At 37.9% G+C, this 25,239-nt stretch overlaps 1 protein-coding gene across 4 annotated transcripts in view; it reads left to right on the forward strand.

The window, feature by feature from the left end:
• LARGE1 (LARGE xylosyl- and glucuronyltransferase 1) overlaps positions 1-25,239 on the forward strand; it is a 295,580-nt gene that overhangs the window by 56,597 nt on the left and 213,744 nt on the right. The gene's annotated exons all lie outside the window — the stretch shown is intronic.

The raw sequence follows: 25,239 nt of genomic DNA on the forward strand, positions 1-25,239 counted from the left end.
GCTGGTAATTACAGTCTTTTTGGCTGTATAGAAAATAGGCGTGGTTTAGTAGACAGTTTAGAGGACACCATTCCTGTTCTCCTACTAAATTCTCATCCTACCTCTGCTATAGATTCACTAATGACCCTAAATGATCTCTGCCTCAAGGTTTCTCTTCTGTATGGGGGATAACACTGCTTTGAAAATGTAATGAGCAGCAGTCAGGGGAGGGAAAAAGAGATGGGTTTGGGGGTAAGCAGAGGAACTGAAGTTTCATTTCTGAGACAATGTTTGTATTGCAAGAGAAAGGAACAAATCCATGTTCTGTAGTCTTGGGTAAGTATAGAACAGTTGTTGCAGAAGATTATTCTTCCAAAATTCCCTTGCTTTTATGAAGCAGGGAAGACAATCAGTCTTGAATGTGGATAGCTCTAAAACAGAATCATTGGTTAAAACCTAGACTTTACGATTTTTCTTCCATTGGCTTTGCTGATAGATGGGAAAAAGACATAGACTTTGTTTCAGGCCACTTCTTCTTCGGAAGGTTTTACTTTTATTGAAGGGGTTAAACAATATATAAGTATAAATATAGAGAATGTATATACATGTGTTGAATTGTGGATCTTATGTGCTTTTTCATACTTTCCCTTTCTTTGATTTAATGGACAGCTTTGTATGAATGCTTTTAAGACGAATGACAATTAAATAGTAGAGGTGTTTTTCTACATAGAAATGCTTAAAATAGTCATTGAGCTATGTATTTACTTCATGTTTCTAATGGAAAACTTCAACTTGAAAATTAGGACTGGAAATCAAATACCATTTTTGGAATAAAACTGAGAGCAAAATGCTGTTTTCAGAACAACAATTTTTGGGAGTGCTCATTATTCTGTTTTCCTTGAAGTCAGTAGCAAAAGTGTCATCCTTTTCAGTGAGACGAAAGCTAGGCTGGTCCTGGGCGCTTCTGGAGATCTTATTTTTATATGTTAAGAAATGTTAGGCTGGAAATGGAAGATTTTCACACAGGGACAAAGCATACCCAACCCTCTTTTCATATGTTTTGGGAAACTGGCCAAATAACAATGACGGTTACTTGGATAACCTTTAGTCTGTCAGTGCAGTGCTGCTAGCTTCTCACATCCCACTTAGCTGATCCTTCAGACCTTATTTTGAATAGCAGTTGTCCAGTGAATGGTTTTACAAAACCTCAAATGAATTTTTGTAAGATTGTAGGTATCTAAAACTGGAAAAGGCACTGTGTTTTTTGTGCATTGTATGCAAGAATTTGTAGAAAATATATATTAGCAATTTGTGCATTTTGTTTTCAGTGTTCATCACTACCTGCATCACAGTCCTATTTATTGTGTGTTCCCTGAGAAGTGTGTGCAAAATGCAGAAGTACATTGCAAAACCTATCCAGTATCATCTTGTCAAAATAATAGAGTAGATGGTCCAGAAATTAAAAAATAAATGGCTAACTGAACCCTTTCAAACAGATACTTTCAGAAGCAGGCAAGAGCCGCCCTGTTAGGGGCACGCATAGTATGTTCCTCCCTCTTCATAGTTCTTGAAAGAATGAGAGATATATTCTTTCAAATTTGGTAGAAGTTGCACAACAGATGCAGAAATTATTAGGGACAACAAAAAGTAATTGCACAAGCTTTGTTTCTTTAGGAGAACTAATTAAAAACACAGGTGAAGTTCAGCTTTAATAAGGTAGCTGTGTATTTTGTTCATGGCATGTATTTTCTAAGAAGGATGAGAAGATTATAACACTTTCCTAAGAGTTATTTTAATGTGTTTTCTGTTTTGTGTTCTAGAAGTATTTTTTGTCTGTTTGTTGAACCTTACTCCACCACAATTTTTATTTCTTCTTCCGTGAAAATTCCTTTAAATGCTTTACCACTTTTATAAATAACTAAAACTCTCTTCATTTGTGGTAGTTCATCTTTTATTGTCTTTGGGGACTGGAATGTATGTTGAGCTTGTAAACCCTTTGGATTACGCAGAGACCTAATTGTTTATGCAACCAGACTTTTTAATCATGACACTAATTTGGAATGAATATTTAAAAATACATGCTATATATAGTCTGATGCAAGAAGCAAGCTCATGCTCACATTGTAATATGAGAGGTGATTAATACAAAAATTATATATGTGTAGTTGTATATACAAAGTATTCTTCTCCTTGTTAATATTGATGCCTATTCTTTCGGCTCTTAAATGGGTTAAAATTCTTCTCCACTGGTTTACTAGAAGCATAATGATGAAATTCAGTGGATATGAAATTACTTTGCCTCAGAAATAGTAAACAAAGAGCTGTTCATTCACAAGACCATGTATATAAATTTTCTTGCAGAACAGTATGGGTTTTTTTAGTTTTTTGGTTGTTTTTTTCAGAATGTTGAGTACTTTTGCTGCAAAATATGAGATTTTAAGTAGGCATTGATCATTCCACTTTGATTAGACATAAATAATATTATTAGATTTCCCAGCAACTTAAGACTTCATAGGCACATGAGCATAATTCAATAATGATAAATGCAAATAGCTTACTTGATTCTTTATTAAAAAAAAAAGAAGTAATAGGAATATGGATTGCATCCTGCCAGCTCCTATATTGGGAATTATACTATTGACTTTAGAGGATTTTACCCCTTTTATATGTAACTCTATTGTTTGAAATACATGGAAAGAGGGATTGGGAGCTAAGCATGCAGCCCTTTCATTCTCCGCTTAAGTCTTAATACTTGTGTCACAAGTGCAGCGAATGGGCATACGTTTGGAGGGAAGAGAGTAACTACACAGACATTCTTCTAACCCTTTTAATATGGCACCTTTCAGGTACAGCAGCATCTCAAATACATCCAGATGCTTTTTTTATGCATGCATTAGCTTTGCTGAACCTTACTTTATTAGGGCTTTTTGACTTACTAATATTCAAGCTACTATGGTAGCAACTGATAATTGCTGTAGTGAGCTATTTGTAGGGAGCATAGTAACACTGACAGGTTTGAAACCAGGTGACTCAGTTGAATGGTCATTTATCTAGTCTCCACATATGGTAAACAATCTCTGTTAAGCCCCAAAATAACTCTGGGACAGCTGTTGCTCTTTCAGCTGTTCATCTGGCGACTAGAAGAGGAGCTCTGGGATTTTCAGGGCATGTTGCTCTAACCTGGAGCACCGGCTACTTCTTGCTTAGGCTAAAGCCACTGGATGTCAGTTCTGTGTTTGTATTTGCATGCCCCAAATCGGACTGCAGTGTAGAACAGGTTAAAATTAAAGCTGTCTTTAATTAGGACAAGGTGGGGAAGGGACAAGCACAACAGTGAGCTGAAGATGGTTGTTTGCACCTCTCCTCCTTCTGTTAGCAGTGGAATGATACCGTTTGAGTCAGGAAGGCTGGGGTTTTTTTTCTTCCCCTGTTCTAGACATTATCCTTTCAAAGGAGTATGCTCCCACCCCAACCTCCTCAGATATAAGACGCTGGGGTGTGAGAAGGAGCTGTTCTATTGTGAACAAAAATATGTGTATTACAAATAAATCAAGTTTAATATATTTCCATGTATATGTTATATGTATTTGTATTTATTCTTAGAGAGGTTTATGGAAATAATTGTAACCAGGTAAAGTCACAGTCCTGAATCAATTTCCTGTCTTGCAAATAATTTTATTGATATCAGTCTGTGTTTTCTGACTGGGAAAAAGTCAAAAAAAGAAAACCTGAAAAATGTTGGGGTTTTTTTCTCTGGGAGGGCTTCCATTTTCTCACCTCTAGCAGTTGTGCCTTAGTAACATCATGGTGTTGGGACCTTATGGAAACCTGTGCCAAGCAAGCTGTGGTTTTCCATCTTTACAGACTGAATAACTATGTAAACTTTCTTATGAAATAATCACCAATAGCTTGTATCCTGTTTGATCTGCTCTTTAGACAGGGAGTCAACTGCAGCAATTATTCATGTAGATAGGCTCTTGGCCATTCTTATGGCCATGTATCGATAGTTTTGACACAATTTCTATTCAGTAAATCAGTTTGTGTAGAGTGCGTGGTATTTCTTTTTACTTTTTTGAAGACTTGTGAACTCTAGGTGGGTTATATATGTGATGATAATCTGGCCAGGGCATCAGCAGTTTCTCTTCTTTAGTTCCAGCATATCAAAACTGTGGGCCCAGCCTGGGATTTGGACCTGCTTTGCTGTGTTTTTACTCTAAAAGAAGTTGCTTCTTAGTATAAGAACTAAGAAAAGACATTATAGAAGATAAAGAAAATAAAATTCTGGTACCTGCTGCAATTACAAGAACTGAAAGGAAGGATCTGGCTCATTATCCTTCTACCTAGCGCTAGAGGTATTAGGTGGGTGTACATGTTTCTGACTCCTGTTCTGACAACCTTGTTGACAGTGGAGGAAAAGATAGTCTAGTTTTTTACTGAGGTTTGCAATCCATATGAAAAAAAATTATGCAAATTTCAAACAGTATTACAACATGGTTGTAAAACCCATGTAAAACAACAGATTTGGTTTTTGGCTTAATCGGAACATGATTAGAATTTAGCAATATCTTCTCCTGTTCTCCTCCCTGACCATTCTTCCCCTTCTCTTCCCTGCCTTCCCCACCCCCCTCCCCCATATTTGTACCCTCCTCTTTAACTTGGCTTTACTGCAGCAGTGGAATTGCTTCAGTGGTGAGAGAGCATTTTCTTGAGGACTGGTCTCAATCTGTAGTTGCATTGTTGGAAAGTATAGCTGTGTAGAGCCAGTTCTAGTGTATTTGCACACTTGTTTTGAAGATCCATGGGGGGAGTTCTGCTCTCCTTTCAGAGCTGAGGAAAAGGGCTGCATTGACAATAGGTAATACTGAGCCTTTTATTTTAGGCAGGAGATGGAGAAAGCACATGCACAGTTTTATATGCAGGTTCAAGGCCAACAACTTGACAGCATTTGTGAGGTAGTCACTTTTCTGACTGAAAGTCTGAGCATTAGCTAGTAGAAATTGCCATAGGAGACAGATTGGACAAATTTGAAAATGAAAGATTACGGAGCTCATATGGAAGATACACCATTTATTAAAACGGTGTGGTGTTTCTCCAGGGCAAAGACTCTAAATGCAAATGCCTCCACTGTTACACTCCCTGTGTTGTTGCATGTTGTGATGTCGTCCCCATTCAGCACACAGCCGTGATGCAACAACATGCCCCATAGTTTACACTTTATGGTTCATGCTCCCTGCCTCATCATGGAATACAGAAACAGAGTTTTCCCATGCTCAGAGGGGTTTGTTTCAAATGCTTTTTTAGTCCCTTGACTAAGGAGGACAGAAAGCTCCATCCATGCCAGAAGTACTTTGTTTAATACATCATCTCTCCAAGACACATTTTGAAAGGGTGCAACCTTAAATACGGTGCTGTCAGTGAGAGTTACGGCTACAACATTTATTACTGCTACTTGCAAGAGCAAAGAGATAAAGCATAGGAAACACGTAGTAAAGATGGGCAAGAAGTTCTGGTGTGTGCAAGTATAGCTAGTCACTGATTTTTGTTGGTTAAAGATACTGCCTGGAATGTATAGGCATACCATAGCAAAATGCTCCTGTGAGGTAGTTATGCTATTTGAAAGCTTTGTTAAAATGAAAAGGAGAAAAGAAGTCATCTTAATAGCTGTTAGAAGTATGGTCTTCCAGCAGTTACTGAACTGAGCTGGAAATGAGCCAAAAATTTGAGCTTCAAAAGATTTGTATGCAGTTACCAGCCTTTTTTTATTCATAGTGATCTAACTTCAGTGGCCACAAAGTGGTATCTATGTTTTGGGATCTCCACGATGATTGTACTGTCTGCTGTCCCACACAAAGCAGCAAATTCTCCCAGAAGCTGCCAGCAGCAGAATGCATGATCTCCTTCTCAGCATATAGAGCTTGTGTAGAGAAGAGGGATGGCAGGTGTCTTCTGCTCAGTGCACAAAGCTGCCTGCTGATCCCACTGCAGCTGGCATAATGGGAGACATGGTACTGCAAGTTGAAATAACTGACTATATTACCCATTTCTATTCCCACCACTTAAAAAAGAATTTGGAATAACTGTCTGGAATTCTGTGGGATGTTGGCACTGTTTTAATGTCCCTGATAAACAGGATGCAGCCAGCTTTCTAAAAATATGGATGTTGCAAGTTAACCCCATAATGCATAACTGCGACAGTATTATGAATTTCATGAATTTCCAAAATTTAATGTTAATACTCGTACCATGACTGCAACAGAATTTAAAGTCCTTTGAGATTGTTACTGTATGACCGTCTTGCATCAGCATCATACAAATACAACATCATGAGCACTGCTGAGACAGTATGTAATTTCTTCCTTTGCTTAGGCTAGACAGAACTGAAGGTTCAGCAAGAAATGCAGGAACTACATGTGGATGGTTTGCATGCAGAAACAGTAAACTCTTAGACTCATCGAAGTTTGCTGACACTAAACCCTAGGAGATATTGTTGTGTAACTTCTATAACATTGAAGAAGTCTGCTATGTGCCATTGTTGCCAAAGATATCACCAGAAAGAAGAATAGTTAATCTTTAAGTCGCTGTATAAGAGTAACAGATATGCTGGTCTGTTCCAGTGTATTCTTTCACTGTGCAGTGCAACTATGCCTATCACAATGAAGCAGCTAGAATGGGATCATTATGGTTCTGGTCTGTCTGTGCTTCTCCATTTCCAGAAAGTTGAGCTGCCTTTGATAATGTTCTTTTATTTGCTGGGGGATCAAAGAATGACTGTTTGAAAAGTCACTCTGTCGATGCTCTAGCTAGCTGCATTGCTTATGTGTCATGCTTAGGGTGTCTTTGCCTCTCAGTCTTTGTACTGAAGTGGGGGTGCTAGCAAAGGGCTAGAGCATCTATGAAGCCCCTTTCAGTATCCTACTCCTCTTCAGTTCCTTCACCATTTTGCCTTGCTCTCTTACTTAACATTTCCTTCTACTGCACCACAGGAGTTAGGAGACTCTAAAAACGTTTGATTATGTCAAAGAGGAGGAGGGGGGGTGGAATAGATTGTGTATAAGGTTGTTCTCAAGCAAATGACCAAGTGGTTACAGCTTTTTCAGTCCTTTTCTAACCTTTAATATTACCTAACTGCTTGCTAGAGTACTTATTTTTCCTTTGAGTTTTCATACAGATTTCTCTGTGAAACTTGAACTCTTTTGTTGTGTTTTAATACTTATATGCATGATGCTCTCCAAAAAATACAATTTTGGTACAAGGTCAAGCAAGCAGGTCAAAAGATATGCAATGTACACACTCAGAGTGATCAAGGATAGGGCTTAGGCTCAACGTTTCATGACCGTAGTTCAGGGTTACTGACATAACATGTTACCAGTGCCAGGCATCTTCTGTCATCAACAGTGCAAGTGTTTTGCTTTGCGCAGAGCTTTAATTTTCTTGTACTTGTTTTTATCCTGCCAGATATTTGAGTTCAACTAGGCCTGATCTAGAGCTACAGATTTTATCAGTTTATATACCATAGTATTTTGCTGGAGATTCACTGAGTGCTGTGCTGGGTAACGTTAAGAGTTTGGAGTTCATGTTTGAGATGCATACAGAAGAAGTCATAATCAGATTAGTTTTTAAACAGTTGCATATGAGGCACATTTATCTTGGGAAGCCTAATGTTTATGCAACTTCAAATTTGGACTAAAGTCCCTATGCTGTGTCCTTAAGAACAAATGCGTGAAATTTCTTTGGCTTCACCATTTCAGACTTTTTTGTCAAGCTCTGTGGTGAGCAGCCTGTCTGGTACATGTCTTTCTGTGAAAATGGAGTGCCCGTGTCAGTTTACTAGAGCTGGCAGAATGGCTTCAATCCCAGGTAGCAAGTGAGCAGTGTCTCTTCTGGCAGGGCTGTTCCAGGCACTGGAAGGAGACTTATTCCATGTGCAGCATCATGTCCAAGTTTTTTGTTTCCTTTACTAAATACCACAGGTTAAAGGACTCGCCAACTGATGATGTCTGGCACAAGTGGAAAAAGGCAAGCTGTTATTCCACAAAAAAGCCAGGTATTACCAGAACTTTGGATAATTGTGAAAAGCTACTTAACATTATGAATCTGGTATTTAAGACTATGAGATAAGCGGATTCAGAAAAGGCATAACAGATGTCAAAGCATTCTAATTTTCAGTTTGACCTAAACTAGCAAATTTAGAAACTGCTTTGACCCTTAAAAGAACTAATACTGCACTGTAACATACTTAAATGACCATTTCTCATCCAATATGTGCTTTCTTCTCCCCTGTCCAAAGTCATTGCTGCTAGGAAGCCTGAAAGGGGCTTGATTTTCATGGAGTACTGAATTCTACTTAATGGAAGCAGGGCCTCCCACTAGGATGTCCCAAATTAAGTGCTCACAAGCGATGATTCAAAAAGCCTTGTCACCTTAGTAACTTTGTATCTGTCGTGGAATGAAGTAACAGAATATTGAAGGTTAGAGGTATGTTTGTTGAGGTATAATGTGTGCAGAAACACATACAATTCCTGCCTACAGGGGGTTTATGCAATACCATTAATCACTACACATCCATTTTCATGGATGTTAAAAATCTAACCATTATTTGAGGTTAAGACAAAACAAACAGGCTTAAAGACCCCAAGTAGGATGAATAAGGTAGAAGTTTTAAAAATGAATAGTATTTGAAATGACTCAGTAAGTGCTATCAGGAGAACTCTGGAATAATCACAGCATAAGAAGCAAACAGAAATTACTTGTATTCATGGGCACTGTTGCTGTGTAATTATCAAAAGGCTGAGTCAAAACTGAGCAAGTTGTCAAAAATTCAGCATGTGTCAGGAAATATTTTCTAGCTAATAAATAACATGGCAAAAATCTCCCCTGAAGAAATTACCAGCTCCTTTGCATATCTGAATGATATGTAATGGGAATAAATGAATACAGAGTCAGCAGTTGTGTGAGGAAAGAAGACACATTACTGCTTTTATTTTTGGCTGTGCCTGAGGTCAGAAGTTCCTTTGTTCTTTCTTTACCTCCCATTAGAGCAAACATAGTCTGCTGCTTTTCTCTTAAGGCTCTTTTTTCCTGTCCAATTTTTTTTTTTTTTGTTTAAATAAAATAAAAATGTCTGTCTGTGTTACAAACTGTGTCTGTGTTGGCTCATTGTTATTATTTTCAACACTTGCATGTTAATGAAATGTTGCCTTATCCTACATTGTAATACTTTTCAAAAGAAAAAAAACCACCCTCTTTAAAGAGGCAGAATAGCAGAGCTGTAATTTATTAAAACTTCAAGCAGTAATAAACAGTAGTAAGAATATTAACTGTGCATCAAGTATTTGCAGTGTATAAGGCTACTCATAATATAACACGCTTTATTTATCACTGCTTCTACAGTTTTGCTTACTATTTCTTTTCAGATATGAAAAATTGACTCCCTTTGTTTTGTCTTTCAGCTTTCAAGCTTTTTGGGCCAGTGTTATTGTTTGCTTAAAAGTTGTTACTGTTCATTAAATGCAATGGAGAATTCATCCATTCACTGTAGGTGCTTACAGTAGGAAAAAGTTAAATAATATCACACATGCACTCAATGTTACTGTTTGTAAGCATTGCTTGTTCTATGGAAGGTATGAACTGGAAGGTTGAGCAGAAATGCTTCTTAGATCACTGTTTACCAGGGACCGAACTGTGACAAATCTGCATCTCCTTCATGGTTGTCACTGTTGTTCACCATGACCATACGGAATTTCATAGCGACAGCAGGGGTAAGACTTGGATCTGCATGCATCACAAATCTCAGCCTGTTGCCACTGGAGGAAGGACTCCGCTGGGTTTTGGTATTTACGTATGGGGCTGTACTGGTGGAGACTACTGTGTGTGAGAAAAGGCAATTATTACCGGTATTAATACAGTAATTAACAGTAGAGCTGGTGGCTTTTATTGGCACTAGGACATTAAGTTGCTTTACCCTTTCCCAGGGGTTCATTTTATAGAAGATAGCAAGAAAAGACTGATATGACAAGGGTGTTTATACTTGAATGACACATAACTCTTTTTTCCTGTTTATGAACAGATTTCCCTAATTATTACAATCCCAGCATTTAAGATGCTTAGGGGTAGTTATTTGGTAATGTGGCATATGTTTTCACATGAGACTATGCAGTAAGCATGCATTTGTGAATGGGATCATATGATTCAGCATCCCCAAACACATTGGCTTATGCAGCAAGTGACAGTATTAAGCTTCTTGCTGTGAGCTGAGCATCCTATGACTTTTTTCAGTGCCCTGGCTTGGAACCACAAGTGATTATAATTTTTGAAACCAGTATAACAAAACTTAATGCGGAAGTCCTATAGAAGGGAAAGGTGATACTGCAATACTGCTTTCACAAAAGGCACTTTTCTTTCTCACACTTATTCTTTCACTGATTCCCCTTTCTTACTCATACCCAGAAACACCAAGGTATGTGTGGCTAAATGATGGGGCTAGGATTACTTACAGTGACAGGGAGGGTAAAAGTTGCCAGATATTAAATCCTCATCATATCTGCTGGTTTTCACTTGATTGGTGAGTCGCATGGTGTTTTTTGACTGTACCTTTTGTACTCTTAAGGAGTTGACAGTGATTGCAATCTTAGCCTTTTCATTCTGTACCATCTCTGTAAGTCAGTAGGCAACATTGCTGATTTCCTCACTGTCCTTTCTGCTGCTTTGTCTGGGTGGTTTATAGTGCTAACCTTGTTCTTTATCTTCCTGTCCCCTTCTCTTAATGATTTTATTTTGTCCTTTATTTTACAAAATCGGACCTCTTGGAAAACCTGTGTAAGTGCAGTTGATAACTGGTGGATTTTGGGGTGCCCATCAACATGTGACATCTCTTATTCCTTGACTGCTTCTTTTGGTGCTTTCACAACACATACATTTTCATTCATACTTCATTCATAGTCCTGTTACAGGTCTCTACACATTTAATAGATTTATGGGGAAAAAACCCCCATCCTTTACCAAAGTATAAGCAACTTCCATAATCCTTTTGAATTCTCTGGTCCTTTAGAAGAAGAGATGTACCATAAAAGCTGTAGATGTGTGCTCTGTTTTGTTGTATTGCAGCCTGAGGAGTCACTATGGTCTTCCCCTTCTAACCTGTCCTCCCTCCAGTTAGAAAATACCACTTTAATTGTATGCAGTATCCAGTGGACTGTTGAGTACATGTTGCCTTATGACAAGCACTGCACTTGAAGAAATTCCTATGTCATGCTTTCTATGTATCTTTTCTGGCCCTTTAATAATTGGAGTCTGCCTGAAAAATTGGGCCTTTATGCTCATTGTAAAAGCATCATGAACTAAGGAGAAACTAGAAGATATTAAGTTCATTAGCTTATATTGTAATTAAGTGGTCAGAGAAACGGAGGAAGAGTATGTGTATATTTATGGTGGGTTGACCTTGGCTAGACTCCAGGTGCCCACCAAGCTGCTCTGTTACTGCCCTCCTCATCAGAACACGGTGGGAGAAAATAAGATGGAAGAAACCTTTGTGGGTCAAGATAAAGGCAGTTTAATGTAGCAATAGCAAAAGTCATGCATGTGGAAACAAAGAAAACCAAAAGATGTTATTCTGTTCTTCCCGTCAGCAGGTGATGTTTGGCCACTTCCTGGGAAGCAGGGCTTCAGTATGCATAGCGGTTGCTCCAGAAGGAAGATGTTGTAAATAACTTATGCCCCTACTTCCTCCTCCTTTCGCTTGGCTTTTACTCTGAGCAGATGTCATATGGTATGGAATATCCCTTTGGTCACTTTGGGTCAGCTGTCGTGGCTATGTCCCCTGCCAAGATCTTGCCCACCCCCAGCCTACTGGTGGGAGCAGGGTAGGGGGGAAGGCTGGAGAGGTATCCTTGATGCTCTGTGAGCACCACTCAGCAGTACTCAAAACACAGATGTGGTTTCACCACCTTTCTAGCTACTAGTACAAGCACAGCACTATGAGGGCTGCTGTGGGGCTCAGCCAGACCCAATACAGTATTTCATATGTCGTAAGCAGAGTAGATAATGTATTATGTAGAAAAAATAACTTTTCCTTGTAAATAGGTTAGAGAATGTTTGTTTATTTTCCTAAGAGGCATTAGCAGGCTAGAAATGTGAGTTGTAATACCTATTCTGTAATAACGGTTAATCTTTTGAGAGTAGCTGGCTCAGTTATCTGTGGTTTTTTGGCTTTGGCTTTTTGTTGGGCTTGTGGGTGTTCTGTGTCTTTGGTTGGTTTGTGTTAGCTGGTGGATTGTTTTCCTAAAGGAATTTGTGATGATGAAGTGAAATAAATGGAATTGCTGCTTGAATAAAAAAAAAAAGGGGGGGGGGGGGGAGGATAATGTAAAGTTACATTCTTTTTTTATAGAGGATGTTTCCTGTTAATGTATGTGAATGATAGTAGATTTATGTTTCTTTTCTATTTACAGAATCATAGAATCTTGTATATTATGATCAGCTTTTGCTTTTCCAGGGCTAAGGTCACAGCTAGAAAGTGATAAAGCAGCCTTTCTTTTATTTGAGCTCAGGTGGGGGAAAGGTCTTTCATTTCCCTTCCCAAACTCTTGGTATTTGCCAAACAACATGGAGATAGGTGGAAGGGGTGCATAAAAACCCCAACAAAACAAAACAAAAAACACCACAAAAAAAACCCCAAACACCTGACCCCAAACCCAACCAAACAAAAAGCAAACAACCTAAAATTAGAATAAAATACTAAAAGATACCTTTAATGCTTCAGCAAACCCTGTCGTCTTTTCACCAAGAGAAGAGGTGACTAGTTGGTATCACCTTTCCCTTTGGGGGCCTATTTTTGCATTATAATTTAGGTCATAACTTCTTAGAACCTACATATTTGAAGCTAGTTTCTAATTCTAGCTGTATTAATTTTAATTCTGAATTTATAAGACCTTGTTCTACAAAAGTATTGGGTACACATAACTTCTGTTAAAGTCTCTAAATCTGGAACTTGTGGTATTTAATATAAAATGGCCATTTTTGTTCATAGAATAGCCCATGTTGGAAGGGACAACAAAAGAGCATCTGGTCCAACCTTTTGTGGAAAAGGGAGCCTAGATGAGATTATCTAGCACCCTGTCCAGTCACACCTTGTTGAGTCTTCACAAATATGGGTTTATTAAAAGGTAGACATCCCACAATGCAGAGTAGTTTAAAAAAAAAATAATAATTTTGGACTTCAGACAGTATTTGCCTCTAGATTACGACCTTAGAAAAAATAGTTCATTTTGCACCTAAATTGTAATTACCACCTCCTGTTTCTGCAAAGCCAAAGAACGACAAAATGAATAGGGCTTTTTTAAGGTATTATATTTTAGCAGTTTGATAAAGGATAACAAGAAGACTATCTTCAATAAATAACTGATAGTCTATTTTATATAATTTGAATCTAGGTTTCCATTTTTTCTTCTGTTTCTTTGTTCCAAATATCAGTATTTTGGCTGCCTTCCTAAAAAGCAATGGGGTATCTCTTAGCCGTTGTGTTCTATCCGTAAAGGATTTGAAGGTGAATGATAGACCCACTGGTCTAGATAACATTTTTATGCTGCCTAAATGAGAGAATTATAGGGGTCTAAACTAATAATGCTAGTGTCAGATGTAAGTGTGAGTGGGGGAGAAGTATGAACTGAGCGTGTAAGCATGTCTCTCTGATTTGCAGTTGCCAGTTACCAAGAAAAGCAGTGATTTTTAACAATGTGTGGACATTACAGAGATGATCTTTCTGGCTTGGCAGCAGCTTGTAAGGTCATTCCTATCGGCTTCATTATTGTCCTTGTTCTTTCTCCATCACCCTATTTGGGTAATGAAAGATAGAGCTTACCTTATTCTAGTGTGTTATTTGCAAAACACCTATTCAGGCTGTAATCTCCCTTTCTGTAATTCTCTGCAGAGCAAAGTCAGATGCTATCTCAGGAGAAGTGATGTTAGCTCTAGTGTTTAGGATTGTACATGGCTCCTGTATGTGACTTCACTTCTTGCTTTCTCTCTGTGACCACAATCCCACGTCACAGCTCTGTTGCTATGTCCTAAAAGCAGGAGACTTTTAACAAACAAGGTAATTTCTGTGTCTATTTTCATAAGATCTGTGTTGTGAAATTCAGCTCTGTAACTCATAAAAAGGTTCATCTACTTTGTGTCTGTAAAGCAAAAAAGTAAAACCAAATTGTTGTTTATTAGTTCTGTAAATTCATGAGACACGACACCTGCTTGTGTTCCAAATCATGTGTAATGTGGCCAGTGTTAACTTAAATCAACCCACATAAAATTGGAAGGAAAGAACAAGATCATTATTGTAATATCAGTTTTTAAATACTGTAAGAATGTGTGTTGTCAGCGGAAAGGATATGAGTAGGCAGGTAAAATCGAGGTCTGCATTGGCTTGTTACATAGCACTGAGTAGGGATGGACAAGGAAAGATGAGACCTTCACAATCCTTCGGGTAGAGGCTGTCTAGCCTGCAGCCCTGCCTGTCCCCCAGCACAGAAGGAACATGTGTCTTTTACTTTTTGGATACCATTATGCAGAGCTGTTTTGCAAGTGTTTTCTGTTTTAGAGAGGTTTGGTTTGTTTTGTTTTTGTTTGTTGGTTTTTTTTTTCTGTTTGTTTTTTTTTTGTTGTTGTTGTTTGTTTGGCTTTTTTTGACTACAAGTATAGGAGAGTGGTTGGAGTTTCCTGTCTGGGATGGACTTTGACCAGCTCATTAAAGCTGGAATTTATCCCTCAATACATCTGTAAACTGCTGTGAAAATTGTCATTTCTTTTGGAAATGATGTTTCATTCATTTCCCAGCGCTGTAATTCAGCACTAAATACTGGGTACATGCCAGATCACAGGACTGTGAAATAGACTTTGGAAAAAGCCTTAGACCTTCCTATGTTTTAGTATGTTTGGCAGGAAAAAATGTAGTGACTCTTAAGTGTGACAGTGAGAACTTCTTAAAAAAGTTCCATCCCAGGATGGTCATCTCTTCAAAAAGTTACTTAGATGCAAAAAAAACGAAGGACGGTTAAGACAAGGTGTCTTCTCAATTGGCAATTGAGATTGGCAACTCTGTATGGTGTTCAGCTGCGCTGCTGAAGAATGCGTTGGTGAGAGAGACAGCCAGCCTGAGCACCTGGGTTCTCTTGGGCGTTGGAACTGGGAGGGAGGGTCTGATCATGACATGAAGGGTTCTGTGGTAATAATGCTTTAAAAGAGGCTAAGGCATTAGGGTGGTGGACTTGGTCTTCAGAATCCATTTTCCAGCTCATGTTTCAGACTTAGCCTGATTATAGGCAAGGCATGGCAGTCTACCTTGATACTCTGTACTGTGGAAGATCAGAATATTTTCTCTCTGGATAATTTTAGATCCTAAGGTATATAGGGGCAAGAACTTCCTGTGTTGGCACACAACTTCTCAGATGCAGTTCTCCCATGGAAAGGCACATAGGCGTAATCGTGTAAGAAGAAGTTTTTGCACTGTGAGAAGTAAAAATGTAGAAATCTTGCCATTTTGACCACAAGTGAGTTTTTGTTTGGACAGCATTGCTGTCATTTGCACTACATGGGTAAGCCAGCCACGCACTTCTAGGGTTCAGTGGGACTTCTTTTCCACTTGCTGGCTACTGTATGTTTTTTTGCAAGTGGCAAATGTGTGGCATTATTTTTATTGCTTACCGTTGTCGGAATTCATTCCCACTCGCCTCTCCCCTTTCCTTGAGGCATTAGGGACGGCTCTTCTCCTGTAGTCATCTCCCTAAACAATGTGACATCTGCTGTCTGACTGTGGCATTGCAACGCATCACTGTGTGCTACTGCAAAATGCAAGCACTTTATGGAATTACATAGCTTACTTTCATATGGGACAACCTTTTTAGTTGAAATTGATTTATTTTCTTGGAAGCAGAACTAAAACATCAGGATGTGTAATTTCTGGCTGTCTTAGTTTAAAAATTTCTCTGAAGCACTGAAAGTTAGGATACGTCTAATTCATTGCCATCTTTGAGGAAATAACTCCTTAGAACTGTGTATTTGAGGAAAAAAAAGTGTTGATGAAATAAGTAATATATTTTTAACTCCTTTGCATACTGTAAGTGCAAAACCAGAATGCCTCAAATAAGCTACCTTTATCAAGTACCTAATTAGCGGAGCTTGTATACTTCAACATAAGACAGGTTATGAATGAGATGATAAAAAAAGGAAATCTTTTACAGCCTAATTTTTAGATGAAAAAAAAATTGCATTTGATCACAGCCATTGATTTTTGTGACAGCACCACAGCCTGTGAATTGTTCCTCATTAATGCAGCTATGTAAAACTGTTTTTTTTTTCAGTTCACATCACATTTTGTGTGGCTTCAGCTTTTTCTGCAGCTTAATGTGGTACAGCTTTGGCCATGTTAGTGCATCCTGGGGCCCAGCAGGAGTGGGTTTGTAGAGTGAAATATTTGGTGCACAGGACCTGATACACAGGCTGCATTCAGTCCAAGGTTTTTACCGCAGACTAGCTACAGTCTTGTCCCAGCAGCTGAACATCCGTAGTATCCTTTAGCATACCCTCTGGAATGCATCTTCTGGTTTTCTTTCATCCTAAGTGTATCCAGTTTGTGCCCTCTCAGACTCCTCAATCATGTGGCTTAGCCTAGAGTAATCAGGAATGTTTGGGGAGATTGTGTCAAAAGGGATGAAGGTATTTCTTCTCTGAATTAAAATGCTGATGTAAACCCACTCATTGACTTCTTTCTCAGTTGGAGCTGAAACTGCCTGTTTCCCAGCTTTTTCCACAATGATTCACCAAAAGGAATGGAGATTGAATTTCTGGGACATATGTCATGGTAGCTGTAGGGTTTCAATTGACAATGTTACTGCTATTAGCATGCTGATTGAATTTTTTTCCCCATAAACTTTTGAATTTTTATTCCTCCAAGTCTTTTCTATTACTCACACAGTGAAACAATTTTAGACGCTCTTATCCAAAATCTCTTAACCTCACAGATGGCACTGGAAACTAAACAGAAAATCCAGTATGTCATTATGAAACAAATACACATTTTGTGTATTTTTTTTAGTGTAGATCTGATTCATTAATCTTTGTTAGTTGCACTTAGACAATATTATTGAGCAACTGTGGTAAAATATTAATGAGGACAGAGGTATTGCGTGGATGGAATATTTCACTGCAGTTAGGTTTTTTCATGCTTCTCCTAACTTTATCATTGACTTGCTATGTAACCGATTTTCCTTGCATTCTTAAATTTTTTACTTTAAAGACACAAGGACTCCTGAAGATGTGTAAATATTATGACATTTAATAAAGAGATCCTGGTATCTTAATATGAGGGTACATTACAGGAATGTTAGAAATGCTAAAAAAAAAAAAAAAAAAAAAAAAGTTTAGATCATCAAATGAAGGCTGAGAATAGCTAACCCCCGCCCAGTTTATACTGGTGTAGTATTTTAGTATCACAAGTAGTAAAGTTATATTCTCCCAAAGAACTACTTCAGTTTTTCAAGCCTGATGAAATCCTGCTATCATTTCAGTGCAAAAACTGGTTTTCCTCCTGAACTCTTTTGTGTAACTGTTTGCCAGCATCACTTTAAGTATTAGAAGAATGATGCATACAGTGTTTGATCGTATTGTTGAATGTAGTTTTGAAGGTGACCAAAAATACCTCAAGATTTATTGCATATTCAACATCTTCTGAAGTGTTTTTAGACACTACAAAGACATGATTCAACCTATAAAGTTCCGCTTTACTTCATACTACTGTTTTATAATATTAATTTGAAAAGGTCTTAAAATAGATTCTTATTTCCATGTGAACACTTGATAAGGTCTTCTCAACAGTTAAAATATTACAGGACCTTGCTCAGATACAAACTACTCCAGGCATCTGTTTATTGAAGTTTATAAGCAGTTTGTCACCACAATATGTATTTGGAAGACAGTGCAACATAGCCAACTCAGCTGACACCTACCTGCCTGAATCGGACTGACAAATTTCAAGAGCAGCATGATAACAATCTGAATTTGTGATCAATATCCAGCAGTGGTTTGAACTTTCTTCCAGCAGACACGTGCATTGTCAGTAAAGCCTATAATAGCAGCATGAACCCCTATGATTTTCTCAGGAGCCATGAGGAGGTGGCATTTTATGTCAGGTTCAGTTGTTGAAGTTCCAATAAAACTTCAGCTTTCGTTTAAACAAAATGAAAAGTTTCAGGTTTTCATAGTTGCAAGTATAATTTGAGATACTTTTAAAGCTTTCCAGTCTGAAGGTTCTATTTAAGAAAATGAGAAGAACAGCCCCTTCTTCCCCTCCCTTGGCTGGTAGGGCTTCCTTTTCCAGTTCTGAGACACCTGAGGTTGTCAAGCTGCTAATGCTTGTTGTTAAAATAGCCACTTAGGCAGAAATAAGACATGTTACTATAGTTTAAGGGGCATTTTACAGGAACTTCATTTTCTCTAGCATATTTTTCACTCAACTACACATTTTTATAGTCTTCAGTTCTATTGTCCAATTATCTACAGCTTCAATTTCCTATTTAAAATGGTACTTATTGTCGCTTTCAGTATATTCCACTGTCCCTCTCTTTCAAAATCAGTTTGTGAAAGTCTTTCCCATGGAGATGAGATGTAATTTTAAGTCATCTGTAACAATATTAACAGGTTTCTTTAATCTATTCAAGTCTGTTTAAAAAGTAAAACATTCTTCTAACTACTGTATGTGAGCTAGAAACTAATACATTTCACAAGTTTTCAGATGTGTAATATCACTCTTTTCTTACAAAATGCTAAAAGACTACATAAACTTCACAAAACATAGATTTAACATCCATGTGTAGCATTTTATCAAGTTGAAACCCTTCAGGAAGAAATGCATTTTGTTTTAAAAATTATCTCATTTTAGAGAAATTGAATCAAATGAAGATGATTTTGCTTGGTGCCATTGAAATACAAAATCAATGGTATGCACTTCAGAGCTAATGCATATTGCTGAATTAACATATTACATTTACAGGGTTTTCTGCTTTCACAGGGTGTTAGGTTAGGTGAAAGATACGGCCAAAGCAGCAGCCACTTAAGTCATAATTTACCCTGTAATTACAAAATTATGTCTAAATTTCAGCAAATGTAAGATCATGCTATTCTTAAGACATTTTTAGTGTATTATAGAAGAGATATAAATAGCCTTATGTCGCTGTGTAGGTCTGTCCCTCATCTACAGCTTTGTCAGTATTAACATGCTCAAAACATGCATTTGAGCTGTCTTCACCTGATGTACCAGAGCAACTTCTAATAACTGGAGTATATTTTAAATTTCTTTTAATGGCATGGTATAAAAAATAAAGCCACTACAAGGTATGCTTTGACATTTCCATAAAGCAAGGCAGACAAAATAAGTTGTATAATTATGAAACTTTTTTGACAAATAAAGAAAAGTAATTGAAAGTTTAACTTCAGAACTTTCAAGACCAAATTATAAGTTGCCTGTTCCCAGCCATTAGTGGTGGAAAAAATACTCGTAACTTTCTACTAACTTCTGTATCCCAGAGTTGACATGAGTAGCATGAACTGCAAATGATGACATACTATCAAAGTTCATACTGTTTGATTTAAGCGTGTTCTCTATATTTTCAAAAATTCTCAATGTGATTTCATTGTTGTATTGGAAGTAAAGGATTTACCTCCTCTTTCAGACGTGCAATAATATGTACTCACTGCAAGTATTTTACAGATATATATGTAGTTCTAATCCTCAGTAGCCAAAAAAAAAAAAAAAAGACACCCAAGTCCTTTTCAGCCTTTTTTTTTTTTTAAATCTTTTCATCAATTGAAAAAGTAGTTAATATAATCTTGGCAGTAAACAAAACTTGTCCTACCAACATACATCCTCATAGCTACACGTGAGTCTTGGAAAAACTATTACGTAATTTCTTGTCAAAATCAACCAATATGTGTGTATGGTACGGTTTTGATAATACTATGGAGTAATTTTGTTGACCTTCAGATAAATGCATTATGTCCTATATTTTTGTATCTCCTAGGTACAAAAAAAGTTTTCAAAGGTTGTATTTTTAGAATTGTGCTAGAATTTTCAGTCGTCATGTTGTCATACTGTCTTACTGACAGTTCCCCATAAGCAACTGAGAAAATTCTTCTGCATAAAATGCGGTGATCTGTAGTGATTATTGCTATCTGTTGCAATACATACTGCAGTATATCTTTTTGGTGAAACATTAGCCTTGGGGTCAGTATCATGATCCTGGTCTCTACTGGTATAACTGAATTGACCCCCTTCATTTTATGATCATTTTATCTACCGTGTACCTGTAGTTTACATGGCCTATAGATTCTAAATATTGTGTACCATGTGGTTATGATAAAAGATAATGCTAATGATGCAAGAACAGGCTAGGCCATCTGTGGATAACAAAATAGACATTATAGCAATGACATTTGTACTGCCAAGGGCATTGCCTCCAGAGAGCACATCCTGATCTGCAGGCCAAGAGGTGGAGAATGGCTGTCATTCACAACACTTGGCTCCTGTAGAGCACACTGGCTGCATCCATGTTGCGTAGCAGGCTTTGCTTAGATCACAAGACTTTGTTATTTTTCTTTCTTCGTATGATTCAGAAAACCTGCCAGAGTTCACCCAATCATGACATGATGCAAAGGGTATATGTTGTATTTTTTGAGGCACTGCATGTCAGTGCCTGAAGGCAGCCACCCTGCTGGGGGATTGTATAGTGCACAGGCAGCAAGCTCATCCACGCTGTCTGTAGGGAATGGTCCCTGTAGTGAATCTTCTTCAAAACTTCCCCTGATTCTGTGTCAGAAAGACCTAGCTGGCTCACCCTGAGGGAAAGCCCAGGAGCCAAGGTATGTGTGGAGAACCATAGCAGATCACAGATCTGGAACAAGCAAAAGAACAAAGTTACTTAACAGTATTGGTAGACATGGAGTTTTTTTAACTACAGCTTCATTGGGTAGACTGAATATCTTTTCTTTAAAATACAGTTGAAATGTGTTATTTTGTCTTTGATGTCAGTTGACGTTACATTTATATATGTATGTTTGTATGTATGTGTTTATTTAAAGACATATTTAAGGATCTTTCAGTTTAAACTACCATCAAGGTGTGATGTGCAGAATTATTGCAGAAAGAAGTCTTCAGTATAGAAAGCTCAGGTGTTTTTCAGAATTCCCTGCAAAAGGTGGGTATATTTATAATATGACTTTCAGACATTCCTACTTGGTTGTCTCATGGTGAAGTACTTCCATCCAGTTGACAACAGCCTCAGACCAGTGAGTGAGGAACTCCTTCACCTTAGTTCTTCTCTTGAGACTTACCCAGCCTTTCTCCTACTCTCAGAAGACCCATTGTTGAAGTTACCAGAGGTTAGCTTTGCTTCTGCTCTGGATTTATATTAATGACTGCCAGTACAACACAGAAGGAGTCAAATTGTCGTAAAAGGTATTAGAATGTAGGAGCAGAGTTAGGAAAGACAGTCAGAGATGTTCTTCCTTTCTTTCCCTCCCCTCATCTCAAACACAATCCGGTGCAAAGCATGCTTTTGTATTATATGACATGCCCATGACTGCACAGTCCTCTGCATCCTTTGATGATCCTCATCATCATCATTATCCTCTATTCCTTTTGTTAGAAAAGATCTGGCAACCTCCCCTCTGCTCTGAAAATGATGAAGTATAATAAAATTTAAAGTGGAACTGTTAATTATGTGCATGTGAATAAGGTCATTCATTTTGGTATATTCATTTCCTTTACAAGGGGCTTGCTAAATATTTTATATTTATTATTTCTTCACCTTCATCTAATTGGAGAATTATAGGAACTTCAGAGAACAATGATGATAATGAGATCAGGTAGAGATTACAAAGACTGAAGTTCTCATGCAGAGGAACAATGAAATGTTCACTGAAAATTACTGCAATTTGAGGAAATGGAGAGAACGTAGAAAGCCTTACCCCACTGCCCTTTTTCTCTAGGCAGACCACCCTGCCTCAGATGATAGTTTTTAAATGAAGAGTAAAGAGCTATCCAAATTAAAGATTGGTTTGAAAGAAAAGTATTCAACCTGCTTTGTGCAGAGGATTGGAGTAGCTGACCTCCAAAGGAACGTTCCAGCCTAAACTATTCTATGATTCTATTGAAATGCTAACTGCACACATGGAAAATTTGGATTCTTTAGTAAGTGCTTTTGCCAGTGTCTCTTCTTGAGTCTAGTTATTCTATAGCTTTGTTCGGCTTTGATAACACCTTTCGTACTCCTTTTGTAATTGCATTAAATGGTCATGCCATTCTTGTCTAATACCTGCATTAATCTGTGTAGTGCCAAATAAGAAGGCATGAGAAATCTGTATTTAGAAATTCCAGCTTATCAAGCCCTTTTCCAGTGTTCCATTGTTGAAGAATAGCCCTATGTGAAATAACCTAAACCCACAGCTGTCTTCCACACTAAGAAAAGTGCCTGACAAGTTATTTTGCAAGAGCTTAGCTTCTACGTCAGGTAAAAAGGAGGAGTATGGGGGGAAAGCACCTTTTCCGTCAGCCTGTATAGAACCCACTCAGCCCTGGGAAAGCCTAGGGAAATGGATAGTCCTTGTAGCCTACCTGGATGGTATAATATTTAAGAACGAATAAATACTGGACCTTGTCATACGGGGATTTAAGCAGGAAACTTACTAAAAAAATAGCTCAGAACTTATGGTGCTATTTTGTCCTGTAGTAGCATCAAAGAACTATTGAGAATATATAATGTGCTTAGTAAAGTACCACTGTAATCGTAGCGAAGGATTTTCTTCTGCTTTCAATCATGGTCATATGTATATATATCTAAAATGCTTTTTTCCTGTTTGCCTATTCCTTGATTATTCAAATATGAAATTCTTGAAATTTTCATTACATCATTTGTTTTATTTTTATATATATATTTGATAGCAACATTTGTAGGTTTAGTAATATTTAAGCAGTATGTAGTGATGAGGTGAGAACTTTGCTGCTTCTATGAAAAATCCATCTTCTTGTCCATTAATTATGAGAGACTTAGTTCATATTTGTTGTGAATTGATGCAGGCTGAATTGACCTTAGTAAAGCTGTATTGATTTATACTAGCTAAAAGTTTAACCTGGGATTCTCTGTGTGTTTCAGTAAAATTATGTGCATTATTACTCATGCATAGCGGAGTAGATGTTAGTTGGAATTTTCGAGGATTTAAATTGAATGGCCACTGTATATTTATGACTGTGTACAAAACTGCAGAGTCACAGAATCATGGATGAGTTTGGAAGGGACCTGTGGAGACCATCTAGTTCAAGCCTCTGCTCAAAGCAAGGTCAACTAAAGTAGGTTGCTCAGGGCCATGTCCAGTTGGGTTTTGACTGTTTCCAAGGATGAAGGCTCTACAACCTCTCTGGCTGTGTCCTTGCACTGGGGAACCCAGACCTGGACACAACACTATAGATGTTTCTCACTAGTGATGAGCCGAGGGGGAGGATCCCAAGGAGAGCTTTGTGCATTTCTACAGCTCTCACATATAGGACATTTCTTCCTCCTTGCCTTCTTGGTTAGTCCTTCCTAAAAAGCCTGTATCTGGAGGTGTTTAAAAAACATGTACATGTGGAGCTTAGTGACATAGTTTAGTGATGGACTTGGCAGTCATGGGGTAACTGTTGGACTTGCTGATCTCAAAGGTCATTTCAAACCTAAATGATTCTATTATTCTATGATCCATTACCTGATTGCTGCAGGCAGGTATCTCCTGTCCACATCACTCAACATTCTTTGCTTGCTGGCCCAATCCACCACTTTCTCATTTGTTGGTGGGTTTTTATCTCCCTCGTTGTTACTCACAATTTAATTCCTCAGCAGTTTGGCCCCAGCCTATTGGAAAAGACACTTTTGCCTCATGTGGTCAGATGGATCCTGTCTCTTGTTAGTGGTTCTCCATTCTCGGTTTGTCCCATGGTTGTAAAATCAAAACGTATCTTGTCAATACCAGCTGGGCAACCAATTTTTGACCCACAGGATTCATTTTCTCCTCCACAACTCTTTCCTCCTCATGGTCAGGATTGAGGAAAGAGCCACCTGGGCCCGCCCATCTCTCTCTCTTTCTCTCTCTCTCTCTCTTTTTTTTTTTTTTAGTGTGATACAAGTATTTCATAGAGAGCAATGTGCAAGTACAATGACAACTTCCATTTCCATCTGACAAATAAGTAGCTGCTATAAGTGTGGTACAAGTCCCCATGTAAAACTAACTTGTAGTTTGAGATCTGTGCAGTAAAATAAAGGGTTCTTTTTATTTTTTCTTTTCTTTTTTTATTTTATTTTTTATTAATAATAGGACTTCACTTCATAGAGGGACATGGATTCTTTTGTCAGGAAAGAACACTTCAAACAATAAGTGTTTTCTCCTGGGCATAACGTTCTTATGAATCTTTAATCAATTGCCTTGTTAGAGCAGCTTCATATGTAGACGATTCTAATGAAGGCAAACACTGCTTTTGAATAAGCATCTGAGAACTTCAGCTGAGAAGCAAAGTATTGCCATCAAAATTCTTGAGGTGTTATGTATGGTGCATGGAGCACCCTACTTCTGATTTAAAAAACATTTTGTTTTCTATATGGTCACATGCACACGATACCCAAGAAAGGGAATTAACGAATGAAAAACTGGACAAACCCGTAACTCCTCAGTATTTGATTATGAAGGAGATCGATGCCCTGGTATAGAGGCAGGGAGAGCAATGATGCATCAATATATTGATGTTTTCTTCTAGCCAAGAACAGGTAGCATGTTGCTTTTTCTTTTTCATCCTGCCGTTATTTCAGGTGGAAAGGCCTGGATTTGGAAAGATGTGAAGCTCTGTCCTTGTTTTTTGAGTCTGAAATTCAGATATGTAATAATGCTGTGCTCTGAGTGTAAACCATGATCCTGGACCACAATTGTTTTACTGTTGAAAGATTATTTATCACAGTTATTGTTGCTGGTTGGCCATGATCTCTAGTATATGTATAATTCAATGACATTGGGAACTCAAATTCTGAAGTATTCTTAATCTGTATATACAGTATGTTGTTAGATTTCTGCCATATACAAACAGAGTCAGGATCTGTTTTGTATGTTTCACTTTCTTTGAAATTTACTGAGTCCTGACATAAACTGGGGAATGAGGAAATACTGATGCTGCATGCCCATATAGGTGAGGCGGTAAAGCAGAGT

Source organism: Falco rusticolus, chromosome 5, assembly GCF_015220075.1.
Source record: "Falco rusticolus isolate bFalRus1 chromosome 5, bFalRus1.pri, whole genome shotgun sequence".
In the NCBI taxonomy this organism is placed as follows: Eukaryota; Metazoa; Chordata; class Aves; order Falconiformes; family Falconidae; genus Falco; species Falco rusticolus.